Below are 15,913 nucleotides of genomic sequence, written 5' to 3' on the forward strand. Positions count from 1 at the left end.
ATCATACCTCATACATGTTCCCGTATAAATGGGGTGCTAAAGTGCTGTTTACTCATGCAACATCTGATCTACAGCTCTCCTGGATCTACTTAAAGCTTAGAGGAAGCGTCTTGATGGGTATTTTGGCTGTTGCATGAGAAAGCAGCACAACTGGTGTTAGCCAGGGTCCCTCAGTCACAACAGCGTTGTCAGTGCAAGTGAGAGACATTTTCCCTGACAGGGTGTTGGGTCTGCACGTCCGCCGAGCGCAGGCTGATGTCAATGGGACTATTATGATTTCACCCAGCCTTGCTGCTCCGGCTGCAGTTTCCCTCATTCCCTGAACAGCAGGGAAGGTCTAGACTGGAGCTACAAAGATTTCCACATACACACACAGACAAACACATTTTTTTTTTTTTCCTGTCCTGCCAATTTCACCAACCATGAGAGCAATCCACAAAGCATACGAAGGCTTTCTTGTCTCTGACCTGCTTGGCTGGCTTTTCTTAGCCTGTCTGAATGGCTCTGCTAGCCTACCCACAAACATACAGAAAACATGTTTAGCCTCTGGTGTAGAAGAGTTAAACTTTGGGAGAGAAGAAACGCAGGTATCAAAGGACCAGTGAAAAACAAGTACATCCATGCTAGGAGAGAGGGTAACTCTGTGGGATGGAGTGGGACAGTTGAAGGCTAGGACTAAATATGCAAGAAGAGAAATCTCCCCAAACACCAGGTTTTTTTCTTTATACAGGAGACTAGCATCTGCACGTGGGTCTGAGCTCCACTCCTGTCCCTCTCACGAGACTAGGGACAAACAGGCTGGGTCCGAAGCCTCCAAGCTGGAGCGCTGCCGAGGCGCAGAGCCCCACGCAGGGCTCCTTCGCGGCGCACGGTCTGCCGCAGCGCTCTGCTGCTGCCCTGCCGTCCGCAGAGAAAAGCCTTCCTCCAGCACGGGAAGGAGCTGTAGTCAGGGGTAATTTATGCAGCCAGAAGAGAACCCAGCACCTGATTTTGCTGTGTTCTGGGTTGGGATCTGTCCATTTTGCACCAGAGGAGCAGACAAAAACGATTCAAGCATCACAAGTCCTCCACAGCACTCCCTGTAGGCAGATGTTCTCTGCCTGTGTACTTTGCGTCCGCACAGGTGAACCCAGAAGCATTTGAGAGCTCAGTTGTGCTCTCGGCTCTCTCTTACCCAGGGTCAGGAGAAGCCCCGAGTCCGCACAGCAGCTGCTCTCCCCCGGAGGGAAGCACGGAAGACAAGCCACGAGGGAGAGGTGGGCCAGGTGGGAGGAGAACGGCTGCATTCAGGTCCTTGAGCAAACCATCTCTCAGTCTGGTGAGCTTTAGATTGCCTCTGCGCAGAGACTGCCCTCGTACATAGAAAGACCAAGGATGCAATAACCTGAGCAGGGATTTGCCCTGGCACTGTTAGTCAGGATGCTCAGGCTAAACCATTAGCACCGTACAGCAGAGACCGGCGCTGAGGTTGCCCCAGCTTCGGAGAGCTTGCAGCCTCACACGGCACGCGGGCAAGAGGCCACAGAGCTGTTCTGCAAGCAGTGACAAGGATCAGAGGAACAGGAACTCTAAGGGGTGCTGGAGCAGCCACGGCACTGAACGCTCCGCGTACAAGGTGTGTGACGAAGAGCGGCTTGGCAGCCCAGGTGAATGCTGCGACATCTCCTGCGGGACTCTGCTCTACGAATCTGCTCAAAAACCCCAAAAGACAAACAAACAAACAAAAAAAGCAAGGTCAGAGAAAGCAAGAGAAAAATGCTGCAATGATTCACGTACCTGTAACCAATCTGAGAAAAGCAGCCATGACCAGAGGCATTTTCAACAGACGATGCCATGTCAGCAGACTTGGCTGCTTTTAAGTTAATTTCCTTGAAAAGGGCTGATTTTAGCGTAGGCAACAATATAAACAATTTGATAATAATCTGCCTTTTATCAACCTCAGGGTTTAAAAAGAAAATAAAATGGGGGAAAGGGACAAACACCCACATGCACAGGAGAAAGCACTTTCAGGAGGAACACAAACAACAGCTGGTTTTGCTTGTATTTGATTTTCACTTTTTCTTAAGAAAAAGTAGAAAGGCATGTAAGAGTGGATTATATTAATGAAATATTGATTCAAAATATTAATACACTGTAAGAAGAATAAACCATTCCATCTCCTGCTGCCCCTATTTTTAATGAAGTACTTTTCTCTGTTTTCAGACTCTGTAATACAAAAGGAGAAATCAAAGATTTCTTCTCTCTGCCCTTACTTGGTGTGCACTTCCAGTCCAGTGCAGTTGTTCCAGTTACTCTTAAAAAACCCCAAACAAATCAAAAACCCTTCAGGAAATGAAAGTTAAAAGAATACTTGTTTTGTTTAACAAGCCCTCCTTCTCTGATATGTTTAACATATTTGCGTCAGGTGTTACAGTTGGCATCAGCTGCTATTATATCGGTGAGTATTTGCTTTTCTATTGGAGTTTGCACAATCCCTATCTCACAATGGTACATGCCAACAATTTCTGTGCTGGAAAACACAGAAACAAACACAGGAACAACTGTTCTTCATTACTGCATAGCGACCAGAGAAAATTATCCCCCCCCCCCCCCTTTTCTAATGACTCACACCTCCCAAAATCACATAATCTTAAAGTCCATGTAACCTGCTTTTCCTCTTGAAGTCACTTCTCTCTTTTTCCCCTCTCCAACTAACCAACTTAGTAAGAAAAAGTTTGCATCTCAGTTGTTTTTATTCTCTCTTTGATAACAGGGATCTGATCTCCATGAGAAGCAATGGGGAAACCTCCAAAGGTTTCAGTTCATTTATTTGAAGCTTAGCTGAACCTTTAAATGTCCCACTCTTCTGCCTAATCCCTCAACAAGCTCACATTTCCCCTTTACCCTCCATGGGCTTGTCTACAGGGAAATACCTTCCCAGAACAGCTGTACTAGAATAATTAATCCATTATAGATAGGCCAGTAAAATATCCCGCCTGGGTATTATTCTGGAATAAAATTTATCTTATTCTGGAAGCATGTCTCTGGGCAGCCATGGCTTTTATTCCAGAACCCATGCAGGGATTTATGCTGGTGCAGCTTGCACAGAGCAGTTACTGTGACACATCTACGGCAGGAAATTTCCCTGCACGGGCACGCTAGGAAGGACCATCGGCCCAGTAAGGACTTGAGAGAGAATAAACTGCAAAAAGCTACGGGGATTAGAACAGGGCCATTCGCTTCCCCCTGAGCTGTTTCACTCATCAGTGTCGTAACCTTGCTTAGCATCAGCCCAGGACAGTGAGGGCTTTGGAGCACGGAGCAAATGCTTGAAACATGGGACAAATCTGGTTCCACCGAGGTTAAAGACCATCACCTTTGCTTGCATCAGGTGTACAGATCTGTAAGCTTTTCAGACATACAGCTACTCCTAAATGTGCTTTTCCATATATATCTCTCTACATATATCTAAGGGAAGGCTTCAGTGGTCTGAGGTTTTATTTCTCGTGCCTGGCCGTCCCTCTGGCCCCTCCTGATGAAAGCTCAGCAATGCACATGGACTGGCAGGCCTCGGTGAGGCACCTTACAAGCTCTTCTAGAGACAGGTGATTTTCCAAGCTTTTTTGTTTTTCTAAAGCACCACCTAGTCCCCAAAATCCAGAGGCACCCGGATCCCACTGCGGGATCTTTCCAGGACCCTCCGGGTGACGTTTCGCACGATCACAGCCCCGTCAGGGGAGGGCAGGTGGGCAGGGACAGGGAAGGACCAGGCTACTGCGCTGATGGTGTCAGCGCCGGCTCCGTCGCCTCTGCCTTTTGGCAAGTTCTTCTCACCCTCGTGCTTTGGTTTCCCATTTTTCTAGTGGGAATGTAATACTGCTTTGGGGATTAATTAATTGATGAATATAGAGAGCCTGGAAAGTGTAAAGCACTTCACAGGAGTTAAGTGTTGTAATTAGGAGCAATTCTGATCTTGATTACAATGAGGTAAAGCTGGAAGTCCTACACCATAGGAAGATTTAAACTGATAAAAAAAAAAAAAGATCAGAATCAGGGTTTTATGATTTTAAATGTAAACTTGGGCAGATTCCCTGCTGAGTTACATCTGCAACTGTAATAAGATCATGGAACATGACAACTTGTCGTTTCAGTAAGAGATATAGGGAAAATGCCCTTTAAAAAAAAATTAAACAGGAAGGAAATTTTTAAAGTGTTTTCTTTGGCTCTGAAACATATGCCTGGGGAGAAACTGTTCTCAGCAATGCAGTGGATCTTGAAATATTTACTGGGTCTGGCATTTAACATAATCTTTCTTGTATAAACGATATAGAAAAAACACATATTATCTTAGACTGCAATCTAGTGTGAGGATGAGATGATATTTTAATAGGACTGCATTCATCAACTGTAACAAGAGAGGGAATGTGCTCCAATCCAACATGCCCTATGGGCAATGTAAATAAGCGTAAGTGACTTCGACCATCAGATAAGTACAGCAATGGGAGGCAGACAGACGGACAGACAGACTGCTAGGGAAGGAAGGCAGTTTGGGGAGGGTGATCTAACCGGGACAGGTATGGCACCCATTGCCCGTCTTACCGGGATCCCATCCTCTCACTCCGCTCTCATAAATGCGCCCAACAAGGGTCCTCCTAGAAACCTGAATTTCTTACTTGGCTTGCAGTGGGATTTGCATGTCTAGCCAGTGACACTACTATTTTCAGAAGTAATTAAATTTTTAATTATGCTTTTTAATAGCCGGTAGCTACTGCTTTGCAGTTTTGTTTCTATCCCTGTTGGATGCACCATGGAGCGGCACCATGAACCTCCAACTGTTCTTCCAGCAAGATCTGAGTTTGACCACACAGCTAGCAAGGGGGTCAGGATGCGAGCAGCTGAGCTTACAGCCACATGGCATAGTTGCAGACTGAAACCAGAACTGGGCAGTACATGTCAGAGCCACAAAAACATCCCTTCAAGATTTTCCAACACAAGTCTGGAGAAAGAGCAGTGAAGATGGAAAGGCCCAAATCCTCAACCGTTACCAAATTTGCAGAGAGATTTATTCCTGGGAACAATATACCAACTTTCCTTCAAACCGCGCTTTCAGGCTGAGCGCTGGTAGTTGTACAAAAAAGAGAAAGTCATCCTATACAGGTAGCCGCAGTAAAACTGAAACACAAACTCTCCAAAGAGGACTTGTGCTGGAGCGCATCTTGTATTGAAAGTCATCAGGGAAAGTCAGTGAATTATTTGTGACCTTGGGCAAGTTGCTTAATCTCTCACTAGTTCAGACAGGCAGAGTCACACTCACACTAAACCCACAACAACCTCCCCGTTCCTCCTCTCTGCGGAAGGGGACAGAGGTGTGGAAGAATGACTGCGCGTACACTTTTCTGAACAGATTCAAAGGAAGAGGAGGTCTAAATAAAACACGAAGAAATTAAAAGGCAGCTCATTTTCTGCCTTGTCTTCAGACAGGGATGTCTGAGTGAGACCCAGCTGGATCCCTCAAGCTTTTGACATTTAAAGGACCCCTGACCTTCCCGAAGAAGTCCCAAGACTCCCTTGCACCCATTTGCAGAGAAAACAAAAGACCCTAACCACCAACTGCGCATTAATTTGCTTTTCTTTTCCTGCAGTTTGTTTGCTAGCTTGTCTGTGTGGGAAGACGGAGCAGGTTTTTATTATTTTCTAGTCATTGCTTGATCCACCTGTTGTAGGGACCATTGGCAGACGATGGAGCACAAGCCGAACATCACATCACTGACCCGTACTGTCCACAAGCGCAGCGTTAGGACACGTGTCTGTTCCCGGTCCCTTTGATGTCACTCCCTCGCAGCCACCCTTTACTCAACATTTCAGACGTACAGCATAGCAAACACTGAACATCTACAGTATAGAGGTGATACTGTACCGAAACCCTCAACAACTTAAATCTCCACTAGGCATCAAAAGTGTGCCACGGGAGTAGCCGCCACTGGCGTGACTAGCTGTGCTGCGGGCAGGGCTAACACAAATGTGCTTCAAGGCACAGGAGGCACGTTCACAGCCATCGACGAAGCCAGCTCACGTGCACAACGAAGACAACCGAGCAGCTTGCGCAAGGAAGACCCGCTTCCACGGTGAGGCGTGTGACCACGGCTCTGCATCTGCTGGCACAGTTCAGAAGGGCTAGGTGGGCTCGAAGGCACCTTTCCCTCTTCCCTACCGCGGGCTGGCCAGCGGCCAGATCAGTGCCGAGCGTGATTTAGCTTGAGCTCGAACACTCGTCATCCGATCGAGGCTGTCCTGCCCACCTGCACGGCCAGAGGGCAAACCGCTCTGCCCACGTGCCTGCCACTCGTGACCCGTCCCCAGGCACTGCCATCCATCAGCAGCTGGGACGCAGCCCCCGCAGAGCTCCCGCCACGCATCCCAGCGCATCCCCGTTGATCTGCACTGCCAACCAGGTACAAAACAGCCGCACCGAGTGGCTGCGATTTGGCTTCTAATTATCACCGTGACTTCAGCAATTCAGGTAACCATTTTCAAATTGCTGCTAATTGCTATTAATTTGTGTACACAGCAGCCCAACCGGATACAGCCGGGGTGGCAGAGGGCAATGCCTGGTTTTCAGGTCCTAATTTTATCTCGCTTTTTAAAGCAGGGTCTGAACCTCTAAGGTTTTGACTTCTTCAGATCCCCTTGTTACGAAGTTAGGAGAAAACATTTGTGGTTGGGTGATTTCCTTTTGCCCTAGACAGCTGTCAAGAGCAGCAGAGTGGCCCAAGGCAAAATGTGATGTGGGTGTAAGGAGTGTCTTAAGCCAATAAGTTAAAGTGACGGGTTAGAAAGCCTGAGGAAAAAATGAGCCAATAATTGCTGAAAATCTTCCTATTCTGCTAAGTTTATTTAGTCAAATCCAATGGCCCCTCTCCAGGCCTTCAGCCTTCTCCACGCCTTAGAAATGAACCTTATTAATCATTTTGCGTCTATTGTTTAATTATCCTAAGCATCAGTAGCACAGATCAACGCTTGGCTCTCGCGGAACAAAACCCAGCCCTCCCCCAGACGGCAGCATCCCGGCGGCTCCTGCTGCAGGAGGAGCAGGCGCAGCTTTGCAGACAGCAGAGGCCAAAGAGGATTTAGGTCTCGGCGAGCACCAGCCGGCGCGGCGCTCGCCCTGGGTCACGGCACGCACGGCCGCACCGTCCCCCGTGCCAGCCAGAGCAGGGCTGCCCTTCTCTCCCCCTGCGAGTCTGCAGCCAGGAGCCTTTTAGGAAGTTTAAACAGCTCGGAAGCGTTGTCACAAATAACGTTTCAGAAACGGGGAGATCAGCTGCTGCTTAAAACCCTCTGAGTAGATTTGAGAAATGCAACCAGATTCTTAAGAGCCCCCACAACAACTCCAGGTGAATCAAACTGAAAAGATCTGTTGCCCGTATGTTGTTTGGAGTAAAAAGGGATTAAAAATCTCTTTATTACACCCTGCCAGTTCTGCTAGAAGATTCATCTAATGAGTAGTCTTTATCGAGAATGGATGAAAACTCTCCACCAAATGTTAAAGGAGGTGGAAAAATGGATTAGCAACTCAGACAATTGTCACAGAACGTGTTTGCGCTTCTTGAAAAAAAAAAAAATCTCAGTTTTAATGAACAAATGCACATCTCACCTCCAAAAAATATTACCAACTGAAAGAAAATCTGTTTGAATAGTCACTATTTTCAGTGGTATTTGGGGGAATGACTTTCATCTGCCAAATTGAAAAGTTTGGGAGAGACAGGAAAGGAGGGAAGGGGCATTTGTATTCGATTCAACATTTTTGCAAGCGGTAGTTGCAACGGATGCGTCCTTGGCGCTGGACGCCAGCAACATCCATTGCCGTGCCCAAATACGAACCCACATAGTTCGCGAGTTGCTGCTTTGGGATTGACGATGGCTGCTGTTCAGAGCTGCACTGAGGCCTGGGGCCGGGGCAGCTCCTGCCCGCACAGGAAGGGGTTTCGGGCTGCACCCCTGCGCCGAGCCGCCCCGCACAGGGCGCGGGCTCTGCTTGCACCCGCCGTGCTCCAACCCGAGTCGCCGACGACCCGCAGCTTCCCTGGAAGGCTGGGCCCCCTCACAGCGCACTTCATTTTGCTAAGCAAACATTTGCAACACAAATATAATTACCTTTCTCTCTGGTAGCCTTTGTGCTCCAAATAATTTCACTGGAGTGCTCATTCTCATTCGATTAAAACCTTAAATTATGTTTATAATAATATCAGATTTTTTTTTTTTTTTATAAAGACCCTTAAAATTCAGCTTTTGCTTCTCCTGCTAAATGATTGCGCACAGAGCTGTCTCTCTTTGGAGGTCTCAGACCAAGTCTTTCATGAGGCATTCACTGAATATACTGAATCCCAAGGTCAGGCTGGACAGGGCTCCGGGCAACCTGGCCTAGTTAAAGATGTCCCTGCTCTTGCAGGGGGGTTGGACTAGATGACCTGTAAAGGTCCCTTCCAACCCAAAGCGTTCTATGATTCTATGAATATAGACTGGCTGGTTATCAGATAATATTTTATACAAAGACTGAATCTTTATTCAATAGTCAGAGTCTTCTATTGATTCATGCAGCCAGTAATGGTGACTAAGAGAGCTGTGATTCAGTGGCACCTGTTGGTATCTGGGGTTTGAGGTGCCTTTTCACTCTTTACAACCTCTTCCTTCTGCTTCCCCTAAACACACGCATATATATTTTTTTTAAATATAAAGGAATAAAATGAGAAGGCTATTTTTTGACAGTAGCTCTACAATTGTACTAAAATTCGTATCTTACTGTGTGTCATACCTGCAGCTGTTTCAGAGCCATCTGCAAGTTCCTAAAACCTCTCAAATTTACCTACCAAGCTATTTATCTTTATTTTTTTAATCAGATAGGAAATATGAGGTGAAGTCAAGCATATGGGCTATAAGAAAACAGTGTATGATTCATGACAGCTACAATGCTCAAAAAATAGCTGTTCCCTGTCCATTTTATACATGTACGGAAACAGTACCCTGCCTAGAAGAGATCCATTTTTCCCCAATTTAAAAAAAAATAAAAAAATCAGTCACATTCATATGTAGCTGGTAGTAATACCTTTGAATCAGCCAGCAAAACAAATTAGCAAGGCAGGAATCTCCAAAATTACAAAAAAACCCAAAACCAAACAACCAAACAACCCCCCCATACACTTTCAAAGCAGTTCAATCGTTATTTCTACGTCTATAAACACAAGCAGGTCGCGTGGGCTGCAGTACTGAAGCTTTGGAGGCAGCCCCGTCCCTACAAAGCTGCTGCAGAGATCCTAGCACGGAGCGAGCGCCTTCCGCAGAGCAGCCCGTAGGCACCAGCCCGTAGGCACCAGCCCCTGGCACCAGCCCCCTCCAGACTCAGCGTTCATTTTTGCATGGAGAGATGGTTGCATCTCCAGGAGAAGGTAGCCCAGGACCTGGAACTGGGCCACCCAAGCCATTTTTGGGGAACAAACCCTTGCCAAATCCTCTCGGTTGCGCTCCCAGAGATGCAGACGCTAACAGGCTCAAGCCTTGCTCTTAGTGGTCTGAAATCATTACCTTTAACAGGGGGTCTCTCACTCTTTGATGACTCTTTAAGGGTGCGTATGGCAGGCAACAAAGCCCCAGACCTTCGTCCCTCTGGGCAGTCTCCTTGCCTCCTGAAACCAGCTTTGTACTCCCACCTCCCCTAATCATCCTCCTGCCCAACCAGGTTATGAGCATCAGGCATGAAATCTTGGCCTCGTTAAATCAAGTCTGACTTCTACCACAGGTGTTGGTGGGGCCAGGATTTCTTTACAGGCCCTATTTCCCCAGGCCTAACTAATGGCAGACAGAGCTTCACCTGGGGTAAAGCTGGGTTATTGCAGGATTTAATTCATTAGTGGGTCACGATTTGACACTTGCAGACACACCACTGATTGCTTCTGTGGAACTGTGAGCCCAGTAAAACCCGAATATTTGAAATTCAAGCTCTAAGGCCACTCAGACCAAAACCACTATTTCTTTCCTTTTTTTTTTTTCTTTATCCTTTGCTTCACAATCCACCTTTAAAATCTTTTTTCCCTTGGAGCCTGTCAAAGCTGCCTCCCCTGGGCTCTCCCCTATTGTGCATGTCCTCACGCAGTCCCTTTGTAATACCCAGGCTGTGCAGTTGATGCTCAGACTGAATTAGAAAGCAGGCCTGCGTCTGATCTGCAGACATACCTCCAGCCTTATTTTCCTTCCCTTAATGTATTCCAGTCTATGCCTGGGTAGTTAAAATCTTCAATTCCTACCACTCTCTCCTTTTTACATGCCTGTTTTATTTGCACAGTCATTTCACAGTCCAGTTGTTCTTTCTGGTCAGGTGGCCTATAAAATATTTCTATTACTAGTTTACTCTCTGAAACATCTCCAACTGCAGCCCGTAATGACATAGCAGCCCCGTTCCAGCCTCTCTCAGATCCCCACTTTCAAAGGCTAATAAATCCTTTTCCTTCTCAAATAGCTCTCTCTTCTCTCATTCCCTTCTCTTCCTTCCCAAACAATCTAAACAATCTCTACTCTTTAATGTTAATACCTCTGTTACCTTCTAAGGAAACTGCAGCTCCATCCATACCTATTTCCCCATGGACAATGCCTACGCGTACAGCTAAACTCCTAGCATCCACACCGAGACAGAACAATAAGTGTCCTCCTCCTCCTCCCATTCCCTGTACAAGTATAACCTCTTCCTGACCACATCTGGGACTGATGGCTTTGCCCTTCCCGATCAGGGTAAGCAGGGCTGGTTCTTATTTCTGTCCATCACCCTGCAAGTCTCCGCTTCACCAACTGCTTCCAATTTGTCTGGAAGGGAGGATCTGGTTAGAGTCAAGGATTTCTACTTTTTAATGTGTTTCTTTTACTGTATCCCATAAATATATCTCACTAGCCTTTCCCGCTCCCATTGCGAGACCCATCCTTCTATCTGTGTTGTGGTGTAGGCTGGTAAGATGAACCTAGTGTCTGGGGTTGAAACTGTCCTTGAGGTTTGCACTGCATACCTTGACCTCCAATGCCTTAAATTCCTCCAACTGCATTTTCTTAGCATACGTTTCCGCTGCAGTAGGAGAGAACCTCATGAGGTTCTTCTGCCCAGCCAGGTCTCTCCAGCCGTTTCAGGTACTCGTAGTCCTATGGGGCAGACACAGCTTTGAGCAAAGCCGTGGGCTCTCCCGCACCATACCCCAGCCACCTCGCAGGTCACTGGCATGTGCCCCATGGAGAGGTGTGACCAAATGCCTTCTCATCTCCTATACCAAATCTGCAAGGGTGCTGCAGCACAGACTCAGCGTGAGCTGTGACATGCCCTCCTGTTTAGCCTGCCAGGAGCTCCACATAGGGTGTCCTGAGCAAGATTTTCTAAAGTAGCCAAATGAGGAGAACATGAACAACTCAAAGTCCAGAGCTTCCTAATGATGCTCAGAACATCCCTGGAAGCTGCGACGCCCACGTTCTTTTGTCATCATTGATATGGGAAACTGTAAGAAACAGCAAATCCCCTCACGCTGGGGAAAAAATCAGAGGAGATAGGAGCGGCTTAGCATTCGCTCCCATGTGCCAAGGGTTACTGGTGTGTTTGTAAGCACCAGGCCAAAGTTTGAGGAAATTTACTCTACAGTAAACTTAAATATGCTGAAAAGGAAATTTGGCCCCAAAATTATTTGGTCCTATGGTGACTGTAAAATGGGATTTAAAATGTATTTATATTAGTGATCTGGAGAAGAGCTTGGGAGGGATGCAGAGTGATATAGCCAGCTGAGCTGACAGCACCCAGCAATCCACCCTTGCTCACTGCTCCAACTTCTTATTGCCAAAAAGGAAGAACAAAGCAATTTCCTTCTTGTCTTTTGCAGCCCTGTGACCGGAGTCTCCACATAGCCCACATCTGGCTGTGTGATAACAGAACTGCTGATAGTGGTGGAATCTCCATCTCCTTCTCTTCTGGCCCCAATGAGCTTGTGATGTTTCTAGCAAGCACACAACCTAGTGATACCCCTAGAGCACAGCCCTCCAGGAGATCTCTGTGACATTCTGAGCAGAAGGACTTGCCTGGAGCAACTGTACTCCAGTGCTGTAACTGGAGAGAGGACTGGAATTACCAGCCTCTTAGCCCACTTGTGTGAAGCTGAGAAGATCTGGAGTACATCGCTTCTTATAAATCTTGGAAAAGCTCCCATTGTGGTTTCCCCATCCCTGGTGTTGACACATTTTGTTGGGCCTTATAATACAGCAGCTGGACTTGGTCTTAACTGAGTCAGATGGATCCCACTTTTACCCTAAGTCCATTAGTAGAACTTTTTAGTCCCTCTCACTCTTCTTCCAAGTTCCAGTTGAAGTTCCTAAAAATCTGGGAATCTGCTTTTCTTTGTAAGCCCCCCCCCCAAAAAAAAAAAAAAAAAAGGCTTGGAAGAAGTTTTGGAAGTTGTCCTGAACAAGGGCTGATTCATGCCTCCTATGGGCGCACGTCGTGCATTAGAGGTCAAATACAAGACTCAGAGTCAAGAGCTATTAAGGGTTTGATTCTACCACTGATTTTATATGTGACCAAACCCAATTAATTCTACCTCTTCATCTGTAACTTTTCTCATCTGCAAAATTGGCTACTAAAGATAATTCAGACCCATACATTTTCTGATACCAAATTTGCTGACAATCATGCAGTACTCTCAGATAGAAGGGTGAGTTTATTAGTAGTTATCTTGTCACCCCATAAAACAAAATTATTAAAATGTGTTTTTTCTCTTCCAAACAGAAGTTTCTACCATCATTTACGAGAACAGAGGCAATACATCAGGACAGGTCATGAAGCTCCAGTGCCCTATAGCATCCCCACAGCCACGTGCGACACGGGTATGTGAACTTGGGCTGTTCCGCAGACACACCATCTACTTTCCCAGCTCATTGCACAGACCGTCTCCATTCCAGAGTGCTGAACCACAGCTCAGCTGCTGGAAGAAGTCACCCTAGGACACTGCCAGGAGGAGGTGCGGTGGCGCAGGGCTGAGCATCTCTGCCCGCTCCGTGCCCTGCTGTTTGCCCTTCTCTTGTGCAAATGGTACAGTTTGCTAAAAAGCCCATCGGAGTAATGCTGGGCAGCTGTAATTCTGTGCAGGGACCCCAGCGTTTACGGTATACGGCATATAGACCCAGCTTTACTAGGTAAATGACACAGTTAAACAAGGTAAATCAACAATGAGGGAGAGGATGAGAAAATTATATTGACTGTAATGTTTACAAACACTCGTCACCTTCCGACTCGCTGATGAATTGGTAATTTTTTTGCTGGAAGAAAAGATCCCTCTTGCTTTAAAGAAAGCTATTTGATGAGGCACAAGGGAGACAATTAAACATTTAATTCAGTTTGACCTGCTCTGTCATTACAGCTCTTTGTTTCCCCATCTCTTTCTCTTACTCTGACCTTTAGGATGTGCTACTTCGTGGGTTGTTGTTATTATTTTTTTTTGACCGGGTCAGATCAAACAGATCCTGTTTCCCAAAGATAACATGAACGCGGAATATTAATGCAGACCTCCCCTATTGTGTCCCTGTGCCTCCCTTCCCCCCGTTTCCCCCGCACCCCACATGCCTCCCTGCCTGCAAGCTCATTTGCACAAAAGCACACCGAGTCCCCACTCAGCAGCCCACCTTGAACAAAACACTCCAGGACTCTTGAAACAGCAGAAGTGCTAATCAAGCAGGGCCCTGTGCTGTGTGCTTCTGCAGTGGTTGCCTGGCATAGAAATGGGCTGTCTGGCCGCAGCTATGAGGTAACGTCTGGCTTTTTTGCCAAGCTGCAGAACTAGTCAGACACTCCCTGGAACAACATTTCTTCAGGAAAAAAAAAAAAAAAAAAAAAAAAAAAGAAAAGTTAGGCAAGAAATGATCTTCCAGAAACTTCCTTGCATCTTTTCTGTGTGTGGGTTTTTTTTTTTTTCCTGTGGGTTTATTTTTTTTTTTTTTGAAAAGTTATATAACCAAATTACTTAGACTGCAATGGGTTTCATCAGCTGATTTTGGGCAGTAATCTTATGAAACTGATTTCTCACACTTACTAGGCAAACTGGGATTTTGGAAAGGGGAAAGAACACACACACACAAAATACATACACACACAGATGTACCCCACTCTTTTTCCTGCAACACTGTCTGGATCTATCAGCTAATTTTGGATGCAAACTGAAATAGAGCAATACAAATTCAAGCAAGGCAGAGCTAACCTGCATCTGCAGCATCTTTTTTGCAGCGCCACCGATTAAGCTAATTAACCAGTTAGAGGAAATTTTTCTTACGCTGCAGCAGCAGCAGCCCTTCTCTTTCCCTTATAAATTCCTTATTTACCGAGCTTGCATAGTATTCTTGATTCAGTGTATTCTGCTTTTCATAATACCACTGAGAACTTGATTTTTTTTCCCTGAAGGACAGAAAATGTATAGTTCCTTTTTCTGCAGTGAAGGCTGAGAAATAATCTGCACTGAAGAGACATGGCTGTTCCTTCGGAGTTTCAAGCTGTGGCTAACAAAAGCTCTTGTATTAAATATATGTATATATGTATCAGTCACGAATTTAGACTGGTCCGTAGGTGACAGCCTTCAAAGAGTTAATTCCTGAGAAGCAGCCGCTTTGAAAAGGTGCAAGAAGGAATGGCTTGTCCTCAGGGTAGGACCAGCCAATGGAGCCGGGTGCCGGTGATGTAATGCTTCAAACCTGGTGCATCATTGGTTCCGGAGATATTAGACTTGATATGATTTTGGAGAGTTTGGTGAGAGGAGTTTTGCAGAAGAGCCTGTAAATTTCCCTGCACCAAGGACATGTCACTTCAATTCTCGATAGTGTTCTTCAGCCGGGGCATGTCTAGCTGGTAGAATTTTGCTCTGATGATAATACTTCTGTCTTGTGCCTTCTTGGTACTGTTTAGCTGTTCTGTATCCTGCTATCTGGGAGGCATTTCTCTGAAGTCAGACTGTGCTGGAATTACTTCTCCAGCCTGCCCATGAAATCGAAATGAATTTTTAATAAAAAGCAGTTGTTTTTTCTCTGACTCACCTCTGAACTCTTAATTGTTTCAGGCACCAACTTCCATTCCCCCAGCTTCTATTACCTTCCCAGGTTTTCATCTGCCCAGTCTCATTTCTTTAGCTGATTACTTCATGAGGAGATGGCTGATGATGTCTTAAACGAACCTCTCCAGTCTGGGCTTGCTCTGGAGGAATCTGCTTAAACCACCATAATGTCAGTCAGCTCAGGAACACGTCGCCTTTTGCCCGCCAAGGTCTCACGCTGCAGGACTTGCAGGAATGCAGCTGCAGCTGCAGTCCCTGGAGCTGCCTGGCCACTCCAGTGCACTCGAAGTAGTTTGTCTGAACTTGAGCCATGATTCAGTCACTGAATCCTCCGAGCTTCTCATCCCTTTCTCTCATCGCCCCTAAATGAAATAAAGACTCTCGCAAAACCTACAGGGACCATTAAAGCCTCTGTCAAACCAGGGAAGAGGAAACAGGAGCTGCAGAAGATGTTCACAGGCTGTCTTCCACAGGTCCCCCGGCGATGCGGGCATTGGCGATGCCGAGGTCCAGGCAGCAGCACAGGAAGCCCAGTCCAGCCCACAAATCTCTGGAAGCTCTGAGCAGTGCAGTTTCGCGTACTTCCCCTGGGCACCCTGAGGAGCTCTGCCAGTTGCCAGAGGCCAAAGATCACACGAGTGCTGTGGAGAGTAGAGCCGTTCCAAGATACAAACGACTTAGCACTTCTGAGGTTTGCTTCTTTTCCAAACAAGAACCTAAAATCCTGAATTTCCCTGAAAACTATGAGTAAATGTAATTTTTGCTCAGGTTTTTAATTTTATTTCAGTAAAACCAAAATGTACGTTTTGATGCAGACTTTTGAAAAG

The 15,913-nt window shown here is 46.4% G+C and overlaps 1 long non-coding RNA gene across 1 annotated transcript in view; it reads right to left on the reverse strand.

The window, feature by feature from the left end:
• LOC142416764 (uncharacterized) overlaps nt 1–14,052 on the reverse strand; it is a 45,552-nt gene extending 31,500 nt beyond the window's left edge. Inside the window, exon 1 of the long non-coding RNA XR_012777818.1 lies at nt 13,672–14,052. This is a non-coding gene — a long non-coding RNA (uncharacterized LOC142416764). The remainder of the gene's footprint in view (nt 1–13,671) is intronic.
• Nucleotides 14,053–15,913: the final 1,861 nt, after the last annotated feature.

This window comes from Mycteria americana, chromosome 14, assembly GCF_035582795.1.
Source record: "Mycteria americana isolate JAX WOST 10 ecotype Jacksonville Zoo and Gardens chromosome 14, USCA_MyAme_1.0, whole genome shotgun sequence".
NCBI lineage: Eukaryota > Metazoa > Chordata > Aves > Ciconiiformes > Ciconiidae > Mycteria > Mycteria americana.